The sequence below is a fragment of the Anomaloglossus baeobatrachus genome, chromosome 9 (genome assembly GCF_048569485.1).
Source record: "Anomaloglossus baeobatrachus isolate aAnoBae1 chromosome 9, aAnoBae1.hap1, whole genome shotgun sequence".
In the NCBI taxonomy this organism is placed as follows: Eukaryota; Metazoa; Chordata; class Amphibia; order Anura; family Aromobatidae; genus Anomaloglossus; species Anomaloglossus baeobatrachus.
In genome coordinates, this window is record NC_134361.1 from 101,475,117 (window position 1) to 101,490,755 (window position 15,639).

The 15,639-nt window shown below is 37.8% G+C and overlaps 1 protein-coding gene across 5 annotated transcripts in view; it reads right to left on the reverse strand.

The window, feature by feature from the left end:
• The window catches only part of TENM1 (teneurin transmembrane protein 1), a 1,354,271-nt gene that overhangs the window by 1,140,171 nt on the left and 198,461 nt on the right, over positions 1 to 15,639 (reverse strand). For all 5 annotated transcript variants that reach the window (XM_075323916.1, XM_075323915.1, XM_075323914.1 and 2 more), the window contains exon 2: positions 12,294 to 12,431. The gene's annotated coding sequence lies outside the window, so the exon portion shown is untranslated. The remainder of the gene's footprint in view (positions 1 to 12,293; positions 12,432 to 15,639) is intronic.

The following is a 15,639-nucleotide window of genomic DNA, read 5'->3' on the forward strand; positions in this document are numbered from 1 at the left end:
ACACACACACACATCCGATATCACACACACCAGATATCACACACACTCACCACATCCAGCTTTACAGAAGTCACGTGTCGCAGGTCCTGTAACCAAGAATTCCATCAGCAGGTTCTTGAGCTCCACTGCACTGTGTGGATCGGTATCTCTGGATGTGGTGAGTCTGGTTTTGTGATCTGATGGATGATTGTGTGTGTGATCTGATGTGTGCGGGTGTGAGATTTGATGTGTGCAGGGGTGCGATCCACAGCAGGTCCTCCTGCTCGGCATCTGGTTAGTGTGATTGCGGTGTATCCGCTGTCTATAATGAAGTGTCCTGCAGCATTCTTTAACTTTTTTAGCTACATGGACGCTTCATTATTTAACTACAACTAGGGCTTGTTTTCGGGGGAGGACTTATATTTAAGCCTTGCTCCGAAAATGCTGAAAATCCCTGCTAGGGTTTATTTTTGGTTGAGGTTTTATTTTTGGAAAAACACGGTAGTAGCACCCCCTTTGGCAAGTATCACAGCTTGTAAATGCTTCTTGTAACCAGCTAAGAGTGTTTCAATTCTTGTTTGAAGGATTTTCAGCCATTCTTCCATGGGAAAGTCTTCCAGTTCTGTTAAAATTCGGGATCGCCTTGCATGCACTGCTATTTTGAGGTCTAGCCACAGAGTTTCAATGATGTTCCATTGAGGGCACTGTGAGGGTTATTGCAACACTTTCATACTATACCTTTTGAGTTAGTCTGTAGTGGCTTTTGATGTGTGTTCAAGATTATTATCGATTTGTAGAAGCCATCCTCTTTTCAACTTCAGCTTTTTTACAAATGATGTTATGTTTGCATCAAGAATTTGCTGAAATTTCATTGAATCCATTTTTCCTTCTACTCGAGAAATATTTCCCTTGTTAATGTTTGGCGAGGTGTTCTTTTCCTGAAATTCTGTGCCCATTTTTTTGCAAACATACTTTTGATCATTGTGGCCAAAAAGTTCTATATTAATCTCATTGATCCACAGGACTTGTTTCCAAAATGTATTAGGCATGTTTAGATGTTCTTTGATTGATTGCTCTCAGTGAGATAAACAAAATTAAAATTTTGTAGTTGTGATACCTTTTAATGGCTAACTAAAATTAAATATGATGTTATAAAGCAAGCTTTCGAGACATCTCAGGTCTCTTCCTCAGGCATGGTATGACAAAATATCTGAAGAAACACAAATATATACACAAAACAGGGCAGAGCGATGCATAGTAAAAGGACATTTAAATAAACAAACACTGAGCTTGGAAAGTGAATCCTTCATTAGCTTTGAATAGTGGTGTGAGTTTTATTGTCCCAATATCCATGTGGGATCAGAGGTCTGGTGAGTCTCTGGAGCTGACCTCTCAGATTTTATAATGAGTCATAAATCCTTCTGAGAGATTGAGTCCTGTGTCCACAGAGTTAAACATTGTGATGAATTTGTATTCCCAGACCCTGCGATGGCTCTGTGATCTAAAGTTGCCTTTTAATATGACAACTTTCATGTGGTTTATGTTGTGTCCTGGAGCACAGAAATGTTTGGCCACAGGTAAATGGATTTTTTTTGTCTGTAATTGTGTGGCGGTGAGATCTCATCCTTGCTCTTATTCTCTGTCCTGTTTCTCCAACATAGAGGCCCCCAATAGGACATATAGTGCACAGGATTAAGTACACCACGTTGGAAGAGGAACATGTGAATGTTCCAGGAATCTTATAGTCCTTCTGTGTTTTAGGGATCTGTATCCGGTCTTTGGTCTCTACGTGAGTGCAGGTTTTGCAGCTCTTTACATTGCAAGTATAAGTTCCTCTTGGTGTGTCTGAGGGCATAGAACTTTGGATCATGATGTTCCTTAAATTAGGAGGTTGCCTGTAGCACAGCAATGGAGGATCTTTGAATATTGCTTTTAACCGGTCATCCTTGTGTAGAATGTGATGAAGTTTCTTGGCCGTACTTCTCAGCACCTCAAGCTGTGAGTTGTAGGTCACCACCAGAGGTACTCGACTAGTTTCCTCTTTTTGTTTGTATTGAAGCAGTTCACTTCTAGGGGTCCTTGTGGCTCTAATGATTTGATCATCAATGGAGGTGGGGTGGTAGCCTTGGTTTTGAAATGTCTTTTTAAGATGGGTTAAGTGTTCATCCCTGTCTGCAGGGCTGGAACAGATATGATTATATCTGAGGGCCTGGCTGTAGACAATGGACTTTTTAATGTGTTTGGGATGGAAACTGTCCCATCTGAGGTATGTGGGACAGTCAATAGGCTTCTGATACACTGATGTCTGGATTGAGCCATTTTGAATTTTGATAGTGGTATCCAAGAAGTTGATTTCTGTTTTTGAGTGGTCCAATGTCAAGTTTATGGTTGGATGAAATGCATTGAATTTTTCATGAAATTTTAGAAGCTCTTGCTCAGACTCGGTCCAGATTATTAAGATGTCATCGATGAAACGGAAATAGGCCAATGGTTTGAGGTTGCAGGATGCTAAAAAGTCATTTTCCAGTTTAGTCATGAAAAGGTTGGCATACTGTGGTGCCATTTTGCTTCCCATAGCAGTTCCTGTGCGTTGTAGATATAGCTCCTCGCCAAAAGAGAAAAAGTTGTGTGTGAGGATGAATCTGACGAGTCTTAATACAGACTCAGAAGGGATCCCATTAGCTTCAAGAAACATTTGGCAGGCGGTTAGTCCATCTTCATGTGGGATGTTAGAGTATAAGGATTCCACATCCATGGTGGCTAAGATGGTACTCTCGGGTAGAGGACCTATTGTAGATAGCTTTTTTAAAAGGTCAGTGGTGTCCTGTATATAGCTGGCGGTCTTCCTTACCAGTGGCTTAAGGACATTTTCTACCCACCCAGAGATTTCTTCAGTGAGCGTTCCCACCCCTGAGATGATCGGCCTCCCTGGGTTACCTGGCTTATAAATCTTGGGTAGCATATAGAAAACTCCCATCCTTGGATTCTCAGGTATTAGATCCAGAAGGTTTGTGGAATCTGTACCCAGACATCTGATGACTTTTTTCAACTCCCTCGTATATTTTGGGGTTAAGTCATCATCCAGTCTGGTGTAGTACTGTATATCCATAAGTTGTCTGTTTGCTTCTTTAATGTAGTCCGTTGTATTCAGGAGAACTATGGCGCCCCCTTTATCTGCTGGCTTAATAGTGATCTCCTTGTTTTTCTTCAGGCTGTGAATTGCCCTTCTCTCCTGCACACTGATATTAGATGTTTCTTTTGCTTTTTTGTCCAATATTGTGGACTGTACTGAATATCTATTAAAAGGTATCACAACTACAAAATTTTAATTTTGTTTCTCTCACTGAGAGCAATCAATCATTTTTCAACTGGCTAACACGGTACCAAAACCTTTTTCTTTTAACTAGATGTTCTTTTGCACACTTCTGATGGTGAATTTTATGGTGAGGAAGCAGGAGAGGTTTTCTTCTGACGAATCTTCCATAAAGGCCCTATTTGTGCCTTTGTCTCTACTCTCTAAACAGTAGAATAATGTACCACAATTCCAGAGATCGCTAAATCTTCCTAAAGGTCTTTTTTCAGTCATGCAGGGGTTCTGATTTGCCACTCTAGCAATTCTACAAGCAGCTCTCATGGAAATTTTGCTTGGTCTTCCAGATCGTATCTTGAACTCCACTGTAACTGTTAAATGTTATTTCTCAATTACATATTGAACTTAGGAAAGGGCAATTTGAAAATGCTTTGCTATCTTCTTAAAGTCTTTTCCTAGTTTGTGGGCTTCTACCATTTTCATTTTCAGAGTGCAAGGCAGCTAGTTAGAAGAATCCATGGCTGCAGGTTTTTGACAAAAGGTTAGAAGAGCCTGGGTTTTTATAAATGTGTGAAATTTGCATCATTTGGCCTTTCCTAACAGTAATACTGAGCAAGCTATAACCCTAACAGGTTTATTAGTGTCTGAAACATTTGTCAAAGTTATCTGAGCACACAAATCTCCAAGGGTGCCCAAACTTTTGCATCAACCCATTTTTCTTTTTGTAATTTTTCAAATGTAAAATGTGAAAAAATATATTTTTCACTTAAAATATAAAGGGAATGTGTCATCTTTAACTGTATGACTTTTAGAGATCATTTTTTCTTCAACTTTCTTCACAGTTCACAATACCCATAATTTTTACCAGGGGTGCCCAAACGTTTACATGCCACATTAAGTATATATATATACATATATATATATATATATATATATATATATATATACATATATATATATATATATACATATATATATATATATATATATATATATATATGTCTCAACAAAAACATTCTGACGAGTGAAATACAAAATTACTGGATGAGGATGTTTTTTTCTGTTTCTCAGAGGTGCTGAGTATACATTAGTGAATACACCCATGTCAAATTTTCTCAAGTTAGCAGATTCCTGTGAATCTGAACACATTGTGATTCAATTTGTGAGCACTGATCCAAAAATAATAAATGCCGAGTGTTATTTCACAAAATGCTGAAAACTCAAAGAGCATTATTCAGGGGTAGCATGCATGGTAACTACTCATCCAATGTTCTAGCCCAGCCAATCCAGAGAGCTATGACAGCCAGTTTCAAAAAAAGGTTGCCAGGCAAGCAGTGCAATTTTAGACTTTTTAGCAGAGGGATAGGGGAACAGAGAGCACAGCTTAATATAATTGGAAGGAAAATGACCCAATCTGATTGTTGTGTACTGCTGCAGTACTAAAGCACATTGAAAATGGGAGGGATAATCTCAATCTGTGAAAAATAATTCAAAGAATATTATTCCCTTAGGCAATGCCTCACCAGCTCCATGTTGTCTAAATACTTTTCAGAATGAATCTCCTCATCTGATGAGGCTGGGGATATGGTAGCAGTAACAACGACAAGACCCAATTCCTCTTGGCAATCCTGTAGCTCACTCATCCTAACTGCTACCGCAGGCAGATCTTCTTGTTCTTTAGAAAGCTGGGGATCATTCAGCAGTGTACAATGACTTGAGTCCAGATAAACATTTGCTAGAAGAATTTTAGTTTCTCTCGCCATTTTATTGAAGCAGGAATGGCATCTGCAATTAAACCTCCTCTTTGGGACAGGCAAAACAGCAAGTTCTTCCACTTCTTTATGAAAATGTCAGGAGTTTGAATTTTCAGCTTTTAAATTTTTAGTCACTATAAATGGGTGATGAAGCAATTCCTTCAATACAACCAACTATGTTCATTGACCTCCTTCATTTACTGTTACCTGAGAGTTGGCCATGTCTACAAGAAATGGTTTCAGCTCAAGCAATCGCTCAATCATTAAAAAAGTACTGCCCCACCTAGAGCTTTGATCTAAAATTGCCCCTTTCCCAGCAATCTTTTCAAGATGGAATCAATTGTAAGGGTTTTGGCAACAACTACTGAGCATGTACATGAAGTGCAGGACAAGTTCAGCTCAACTAAAAGCCTAGATCCTTATATTATGAATAGAACAGACATTTATAGGACACTTCATAACCTTCACAAATACTTATGAAAATATATTCAGCACATACTGTACTGAACTACTGTACTCAATTTATTACATATTTTAGGATTAGGAGTTGGTCCATTTTATATTGACTCCGACTTTGACTCCACCAAATAGGACACTAACTCCGACACCGACTCCACGACCCTAACTCCACAGAACTGCTTATTTGTACACCTTGGCTTTTATAATTTTCAAGTATCCAGTAAGCAACTTAAGTAATAAATGGAAGAATTGCAATGTATAGTCTTTAACAAGTGCTCATACCTACCATGTGCTACGTATATTACTGGTGTGACTACTTATATGGCAAAGAGTCTTCTTTTCCCACCTCTCCAACCAATACAGTTATGCCCCTTATCTGACATGGCAACCTGAGGTTGGCACGACCATCTCCAGGTCATCAATCTATGGTAAGCCTGTTAGGCTATGCCATGAGTGTGGTCTAAGAGGCTTCTGTCTGTGCCGTACTGACAGGTATAATATGTTACAATGGTGGGACATTGCAATACATTATACCAGCTATCAGAGTAGTAAAAGTTAATTTTCCATACAGGAGCTAAAAAAGTTAAAAAAAAAGGGTAAAAGTATGTGAAAAAATCAGAAAATAAAGAATATAAAAAACTGAAAGCATATAACAATAAATCTGTATATTTATGTAAAAACAAAGATAAATGAAAACCAAGCACACATTTCATATCCATGCATTCAGAACAACCCAATATATAACTGTCACACAAGCTAACCATTTCCAAGACTCAATAAAAAAATATTAAAAATTTTGCAAACACTATGTGTTTTCATCATACAGCTGATAAAAAAGTGTAATAAAACAAGGTCAAAAAGTTATATGTGAATAAAAATGGTATCCTGAAATCAACAAGTTGTCCAGCAAAAAACAAGCCACCACACTCAGTGAAAAAATAAAAAAAGCTATAGCTCTAAGAATTAAGTAATATAAAAACATTATTTTTTTCCAGAAAAACTGTTTTAATGGTTTAAAAGTGGTAAAACAAAAAAAAACAAACAATATAAATGTGGTATCACTGTAATCATACTGATCTGAATAATAAAAACTGCCTTATCCCTTTTATGACATGGTGAATGTGTAAAAATACACAGAAAAAAAACAATTCCCGGATTGCTGTTTCTCCTTGATTCTATCTCACCAAAATAAAAGTAGAAAGCGATCAAAAATTATGTGGTCCAACATGGTACCAATAAAGACTCCAACTCTTCTCACAAAAGACAAGCCAAAGACAGAATAGGCAGATACTTGGCACATGAGATTTAATGTTGATAAATGTAAAGTAATGCACTTAGCATGGAGTAATCCTATAACTGCGTATACATTAAATGGAAGTAAACTCGGGACTACAGAACAAATAAGCTGAGCAGCAGCACACAATGTCAAGCAGCAGCAGCTAAAGCAAGCAAGATTTTAGGGTGTATAAAAAGAGAGATTAGATCCTGTGATCCCAACGTATTGTTACCCCTCTATAAATCACTTGTAAGGCCACATCTGGAATATGGGATCCAGTTTTGGGCTCCACTTTTTAAAAAGGACATTCAGAAGTTAGAGTCAGTTCAAAGGCGGGTAACTAGACAACTACAAGGAATGGAAGGCCTCTCATATGATGAGAGGTTGAAAAAGTTAGATATGTTTAGCTTAGAAAAAAGACGTCTCAGAGGAGATCTCATTTATATGTATAAATACATGTGTGGTCAATATAAAGGACTGGCACATGACTTATTTCTTCCAAAGACAGTACTAAGGACCAGGAGGCATTCACTGCGAGTGGAAGAAAAGCAATTCCAACAGCTAAATAGGAAAGGGTTCTTTACAGTTAGAGCAGTCAGACTGTGGAATGCCCTACCACAAGAGGTAGTAAGAGCAGACACTATAAGAGCTTTTAAAAAAGGGCTGGATGATTTCCTCAGTACACACAACATTGTTGGTTATAAATGACTTAGTGACTAAATGTAGAACTGGTGGAGAAAGGTTGAACTAGATGGACCTAGGTCTTTTTTCAACCTAAGTAACTATGTAACTATGTAACTAAGCCCTCACATGACTCTGTCAACAGAAAAAAACTATAGTTTTCAAAATAGGGTGATACAAAAAGCCATTTTATTTATAAAAAGTGTTTTTTAGGGTGATAGTAGCCAAACCTAACAAAAAAACTATGTAAATCTGGTATCACTTTAATTGTACTGATCTGAGTAATAAAGCCACCCTATCACTTATACCGCAAGATGAATGGCCTAAAAACAGTAATAAAGTTAATTGTCCAACTGCTATTGATTTGTTTATTCTGCCTCCAAAAGATTAAAAAAAGGCATAGCTCACATTTATTCTGCACTGTACAGTGAATGCTAACATCAGGGATTACGTTTAAATCATTGAAAAACATGATTCAGACAAAATTCCCAATGCAAAATTCACTGTAGTGGGACTAATGGAGTCACTTTAAACTCCCATGTGGCCTGTGGTCTGGCAGGGTCCATCCTTTTACATGTCTTTTTAGGTGTCCACAAAAAGTGGTTAACAACAGTTTTGTGCACATTTGAAAAGAAGGACAGTAACTATGCTGCCTCATTATAGTGAATGGATCTGTCGGGGGTTTCACCTGGGTCATGGATTTCAGAGATATAGCTGGAAATCTTAATGTAAGTGCTCATCACAGAGCACACGATAAATGTGAGCTGATCCAAAATGTTATGTACCCCAAATATCAACCAATTAACATTCAACTCAATCCACAAAAAGACACATCTCCACCCATGTCCGTCATCTGTTAACGGAAACAAGAGGCTTCCAAGTTACTGGTGGAAAAAAGGCTCTGGAAAAGTGCTATGGCTCCCTCCAAAAAGAAATCCAGCAACATTTCCACTCCCAAATGCAAATTGCCCCCAGCCTTCTGAGCTTTACAATGTGTCTAAACCACACATAGGTCTCTCAAAGTTACTTGAAATGTGTTGTGATCCCTAACAAAAATAGTTTTGTAAATTTTTTTGGAAAAATGAGAAATTGCTGAAAAACGTTTAACCCTTCTAACTTGCTAACAAAAAAAGTGTGTATTTCAAATGTAGTGCAGATATCAAGTAGATGTGCTAAATATAATTTAACTATTTTGTGTGACATAAGTCTCTGGTTTAAGGGCATAAAAATCAAATTTTGAAAATTACGAAATTTTCTAAAGTTTTACCAAATTTCTGATTTTTCTTCACAAACGAACACAAAAAATATTGTACTAAATTTTCCACTATCATGGACTGATACCCCGAAAAAACATTCTCAGAATCACTTGGATCCCTTGAAGCTCTCCAATGTTATTACCCCATAAAGAGACACTAGTCAGAACTGTATAATTTAGCCTACTCAGGGAAGGTGAAATCAGGCTGACGGGGTTAATATAGTTTTTTTTATGAATTTTGCATTGGTAAAAGAAATACAGATCTCAATAAGATGCCTTTTATCATTGTTTTTCTCTATAAGCATTGTTTTTAACACTTCAATGTGAAAACTAAACTTGTTATACGCTGAACTCACTCATTCAATGCTTTGTGGGCCACAATTTGGTGCAAAACTACATAGTTGTCAGAATTAGGCCCTTTTTTTAATTTATGCAATCACAGCAGTTAAAGAGGTGGTTCATGTTTTTTCATTACTTTGTTGAGAGACAAGGTTTCTCTCAATTATCTTCTGTTGCCAATAGTACCTGTGAGTGGCGCTACTGTGAACCGCTCACCCCCATCGCATGACCCCTGGGCTCTGTGACCTTTGATGTCTGGTGATGTCACGTTAACTTATGGTTGACCTGACATGACCGCAGCCGGACCCAGTCTCCGTGAGTCCCTGGGCTGTAAGCGGAGGTTCATGGCTCATCACAGCCCAGCGCCTCTTCTTCTTGCAGGCTCCGTAGTGAAGGAGGAAGGAGCAGGGAGATTATGGGCTGTGATGCTGGGCTGTGACGAATGGTGAAACGCCGTCCACAGCCCAGTCCCTCAGAAAGACTGCGGGAGGCCTCAGTTGACATGACATCACCGGACATCAGAAGGCACAAAGCCTGGGGGGGGTCACATGAAGGTGGTGAGCGGTTTGCAAGAGCGCCTCCCACAGACACTATTAGCAATACAAGGTATTTGAGAGAAACATTGTTGCTCAAAATAATATCGATGGGGCCAGTAATGAAAAGGTGTGATCCACCACTTTAATAATAAATACATGAAAAATGGATCAAAATGGAGGAAATTGAAATGTAGAATGCCCAAGTTAATTCAACCTGGTCTTACTGCTCCCCTCAAAATATTAATGAGAGTTTGTGATGTACTGTATAAACTGTAGTTATGGGTCTTGCCATGAGAACATTACCCACGTTACCATATTAACTATCATTACTTAATGATTTGTGGAAGCAGATATATGGGAGACAATGAGTAACTTAACATATGACAAGAAATCAAAATAACAGAACACATGTAATCATTATCCATTGCAATTACTAAAGTAATCACGTCCTAAATTCTCCAAACTCCCAGAAATCCCCCCCAAAAAAAACAAGGCGACTGGAAGTAAGCCAGCAATTGACTGCTTCATTTAGTGATTGTAAACCTTTCCATATCTCCCTAAACTTATTTTTTTTAGGAGCGTTCTTATACATGGTTTAACTTGCGGCACAGTGGCTCAGTGGTTAGCACTGCAGCCTTGCAGCGCTGGGGTCCTGGGTTCGAATCCCACCAAGGACAATATCGGCAAGGAGTTTGTATGTTCTCCCCGTGTGTGCGTGGGTTTCCTCTGGGTTCTCCGGTTTCCTCCCACACTCCAAAGACATACAGATAGGGACTCTAGATTGTCAGCCCCATTGGGGACAGTGTTCCTGATGTATGTAAAGCGCTGCGGGATATGATAGTGCTATATAAAAATAAAGATTTATTTATTTTAACTTGGTATGTATCCAATTTTATCAGACTGGCATTTCGGAGAGCAGCAAAAAATCCCCAGGAAAAACCTGTGTGTGTAAATATCCTTTCGACCTGATTGACTGTATCTGCAATATATGGAAACAAACATGCATTTTTCTACTAGATAGTGCTTGGTGGAAGATGCAGTTGACAGTGTTTTTCAATCAACAGTATCCAAAAGGATAAGTGAAAGGTTTAAGTAATCCTGTTACCATATATAACACATCAGAGCATATTTGTTAACTACATGCCAGACTGTGGTGTACACATAGCCTTACCAAAGATCGTCACAAGTGTTATTTATTGCATCAACGTTAGTTGTGAGGATATCAATCTGAGGAGGATTGACTACTAGAAGTCCCAGAAATTTCGAGCTTCCCCCTGAAGTCCCGAAAGAGGGTCAAATGACTGATGATAAACTGAATAGAACTAACTAGAAACTAAATGGCTAAACTCAATGGAAAACAACAACCTCCCGTGGTGCAACAGTAATGGCCTTAATTACAGAACAAAAGACGGTAATTATAGGATGTTAGCTAAAATCCTTCAGCTTGTTTGACCCTTCTCTGGGTTCCAAAGGTAGAAATGTTAAATGACCCCTCTCTGGGACTTCTAGTGTTAAGTCAAATTTCCTGAATTTTCTGGTTCCATGTATATTCTAATACTTAGAGATGCAATTTGCGAGTATTTAAACAAAAATTCCAAACTTCACACTATTGAAGAATCAGTGAGAGGACTAAAGACAGTTGGCTTCCCTATAATGCCCTTTCAATATGACTACACATAGTTTATTCCAGTTTATTAATTATTATTATACTTTGTACGGTGGTGGTCAGTACTTGGGTTAGCAAAGATCACTGGGTCCAGTGGATCACAGCTGGCTGTAGGACTGACAGCTTGTACAGGACAGTTGGATTCCTTCTCTAAATTGACCTGGTAAAGTGGATTATACAAATCATATTGAAATTAAATGTATTACTTTTGGGGTATTATTTTCTCTCCTCGATTGTTTTCTGAGTAATTTGAAGCTTCTCAGTAAAGCAATTTGCAGCTACTTTTGATGCAAATCAAATTGTTGAGGAAATCTTAACAAAGTTGAATTTCAAAAGATCTGCTCATTTCTAATCAATATGCTAAGTTGAAGAAAAACTAGTATAAAAATATGCATCCTTAGGCTACAGGTTGCCTCTTCCCTTCTAGTAGGGAGTTACTGGCATCCCTTTCTCAGGGCAGGTAGGGCATTCACTGTAGATTCTCTGGTTTGAGAGATAATTTATGTTAATGATACTTGGATTAAGTTCTGATCAGTTTGATTGGAGTGTCAGCTTACTTTGATCTGATTCTCAAAGTTGATCGAGTCGGTACACAATGTGAGAAGAAGATGGAAAACAAAATTCTCCATCTTCTCCTTTGTGTGAGTTCATGGGAATAGACTGCACTTGCATGTGATCTGAGTGCAGTCTGATGTTTCTCATGCCTCCATAGACTTGAATGAGTGAGTCGCATCCGATTTGCACGTCAAATCGCATAATGCTGTGATTTTTTTCTAATGTTGAATTGGTGTGCGATAAAAAAGTGCTGATTAGCACCGCCCCATTACATCACATTGGTCAAAGCGCTATCCAATAAAAACGTGTCTGCTTAATTTGGTGATATGAGCGAGCCCTCAAATTTATTATCCTTACTATACCAGTTCCATTCAAATGTCAGCCTTGTATCTGTAACAAATATATTTACTGGGTTCAGATTTTCATTTACAATTTATTGATATATAAAAAAACCACTAGTGGAGGTAAATAAATGTGTCTTACCACTCAATGGTCCTCAACATCAAGAAGGGAAGGTTATAAGTGAAATGATTATTCTATTGTAGAAGTGGACCACAGTAATCCTTAGCCTGAATAGATCCTCTGCATTCCAATTTCACGTCTGGTACTTTCTTCAATATCCTGAAATTGACAGACATGATTAGTTTTTTTTATTTTTTATTTTCTAAGAACACAATCCAAAACAATTAGTACATAAAAACCTACATTCCTTCATCCGGGAACCTTGACGAGGATAAAGAATGTTGTCTAAGCCTCAATACATTCCATTTTACAGTCAATATTATTAGTCCTTCACCTATAAAAAGTATTTGCTGAAAGAATACATAACAGTCACAATTAGAGAGTTCAGTAAAGTAAACGCAATAGTAACATTATGTAATCCATATGCGCTAGGGATTGGAATTTTACTTTTTGGTATGTTATACCTGAATGGGACTTATTTCTGGCTTGGTTTTTTTTGTTGTATATATTGTATGCACTGTGATTATAATGTTTCAAGCAATAGAATGTATATTTCTGCTTTTCTCTTAAGTGTTTGATATGTTGAAGATCATTATTTTCAAATATATAAATGTAAATCAAGGCCCATGTGTCAAAATGTGCAAAATTAACTGAGCTGAGTCCTGAGCTTATTAGGAGCATATTGCTGGAAGAGTTTAAAATATTTAATGACAACCACAATTTGGACTTTACTTTCCTGCAATAGTTTCTTTAGTTAGTTTTACATCGGTTTTCTGGTGTTAACATGATGAATCGGTGCCGATTTGTCCAAGCGTGCTAAATGCATTGTAAGAAAGTTTATCTGACTGTTGAAACTTGTGCTTATTAGACATCATTGCTGGAAGATTTAAACATATTTAATGACAACCACAATCTGGCCAATACTTTGCTGTAATATGTTTCTTTAGTTTGAAAAAAACCTTTAAGAACTGATTAAATGAATTGCCTGAGCAAGATACAGGATCAAGCAAAAGTGTTACGATGTTTTGAACTTTTGACTTTCAGGCTCCCTATTTCACCATCTACTACAGATTTGAGACTGAGGCTACCTTCATTTTATAGACAATCATCTTGGCTATCTCATTTATTTATTTATTTGTCAGATTTGTATGCCGCCCTTCTCCTGAGACTCGGAGCGGCTCACATATATTCGGCAACTATGGCCCATTGGGGCTCACAATCTAAATTCCCTATTGATATGTCTTTTGGAGTGTGGGAGGAAACCGGAGTACCCGGAGGAAACCCACGCAAACACAGGGAGAACATTCAAACTCCTTGCAGATGTTGTACTTGGTGGGAATTAAACCCAGGACCTCAGCGCTGCAAGGCTGCAGTGCTAACCACTGAGCCACCGATGTGCCGTCATCCATAAATGTAACTTGCAACTATTTAGATTATGATTAGCTATGCAGATTCTTGTCATGTCACTGCATTGTTACTGTTTTGCTCCTGGTGTTTGAAAATGTATGTGCTTATTTATATCCTGTATACTACCAATTACAACCTATTCTCACATTCCCTAATAGCTCAGTGTGTTATCAGGTTGATTCTCAAGGAAAACATCACTGGTTTGAATCAAGGAGCAGCCATGAAGAATGTTACCCAAGAAAAGAAAAACAGCATCATCCAGCTCATCCATAGTGGTCTATGAGCCAATAAAATTGGCAACTGTATCATGCTAGTGTCAAGACAGTTGGAAAGATATGAAATTTAGTCCATCCATCCATTCAAAAGCCAATAGATGGACTTTCAGTCAAAATATCAGAGTCAACAAGTAGGCTCATCACAATGGCTATCAGTTCTGGAGCAACAAACACAGCAGTGAAAGTGGCTCACATGCTTCATAATAGTGAGATCACAGACATCCATGCAAGCACCATGCAACACATGTTACACAAGTCTGGAATGATGGCCAGAAAAAAGGTGAAGAAGCCTTACGTTCAATATCAGCATTAGAAGCATTGGCTCGAGTTTGTAAAGAAGTACAGAAAGTAAACAGTAGAATAATGAAAACAGTTGATTAGGTGCAATGAGAAAAAAGTAAATAGATTAGGCTCTTTTGAGTACAAATGGATCTGGAAGAAACAAAGGGAAAAGGGGCTAATGGATCGAGAAATTGAAGGAACTGTCAAGTTTGGTAGAGGAAGCCTGATAATATGGGGTTGTTTCACAGCCAAAGGCGTTAGATACTTGACCAGGATTAATTGAGGTCTAAATGCTGAGCTATATGTGAGTATCTTGCAAGATGAGTTACTTCATACACTCGAGTACTATGGGTATGAAAAGGATGACATAGTGTTCCAGCAGGACAATGGCCCGAAGCGTACATTGAGATCAGCGAAGAAATGGATCAATGACAATGAAGTAGAGCTACTGCATTGGCGTTCACAGTTCCCAGACTGCAAACTAATGGAACACTTGTGGTTAGAGATAAAGAAAAAGCTGTATACATATCCAAGAGAGACTACCAGTATGCACCAACATTGAGAATGTGTAGAAAAGACCTGGGACCAGATTTTGGTTGAAACTGAATGAGAGCATGCCCAGAATAATTCAGGGAGTGTTGAAAGACATAGAGGGATTTATAGAACACTAACAAAGTAATAAATATTTTAATTTAGACTTTTAAGAGCAAAACAGTAACAATGCAGAAACATGACAAGAATCTGACTACAAGGTTAGAAATGCATGTATTGCTATAGACGCCATAGGCAAAGCATGGCAGAAGGTAAAGTTTACAACATGGACCCAAAGGCACTGTTAAATTCTGTAACGTACGAATAACCTCTAGAGAGGAAACCTTTGCAGTATGGATATGAACTACATCGCCTTAAATAACAAATTATATATTTACTGCTACCGATATGAATAAATAATGAGGATTACCTTTTGAACCATACATGAATAGAAACGCTCTGACTGTGTATATTTAGCATCTTTACATTTTTCCAACTTTAAAGAGCCAGATTCATTATTGCATTTACATTTTTTTGTACAGTTTTTGCTGCTTTTCTCCTATTCTTCATTTGCGTCTTATTCTTCTGCTAATCTGTGCCTTTATTTAAAGTCTATTTTATGTGTTCACCTGTTTTTTTTTATGTTTGCAATTGTGCCCGAGGTTTGGAGCTCAGCTTTTGGCTGATTCGTCAATTGTGACTTTTTCAAAAGCAGCAAAAAATTTGCACAAAATTACTCCAGTCGCTTCTTAAAGTGATTCTATGTACTTTGGAATTTTTTTTGCATAAATTTTATGAAATTTTAACGGAATATACTTTTTTTTGTTCTAAAAAAAACCATTTTGCATTTTTAATGACAAATGCACTTTTCA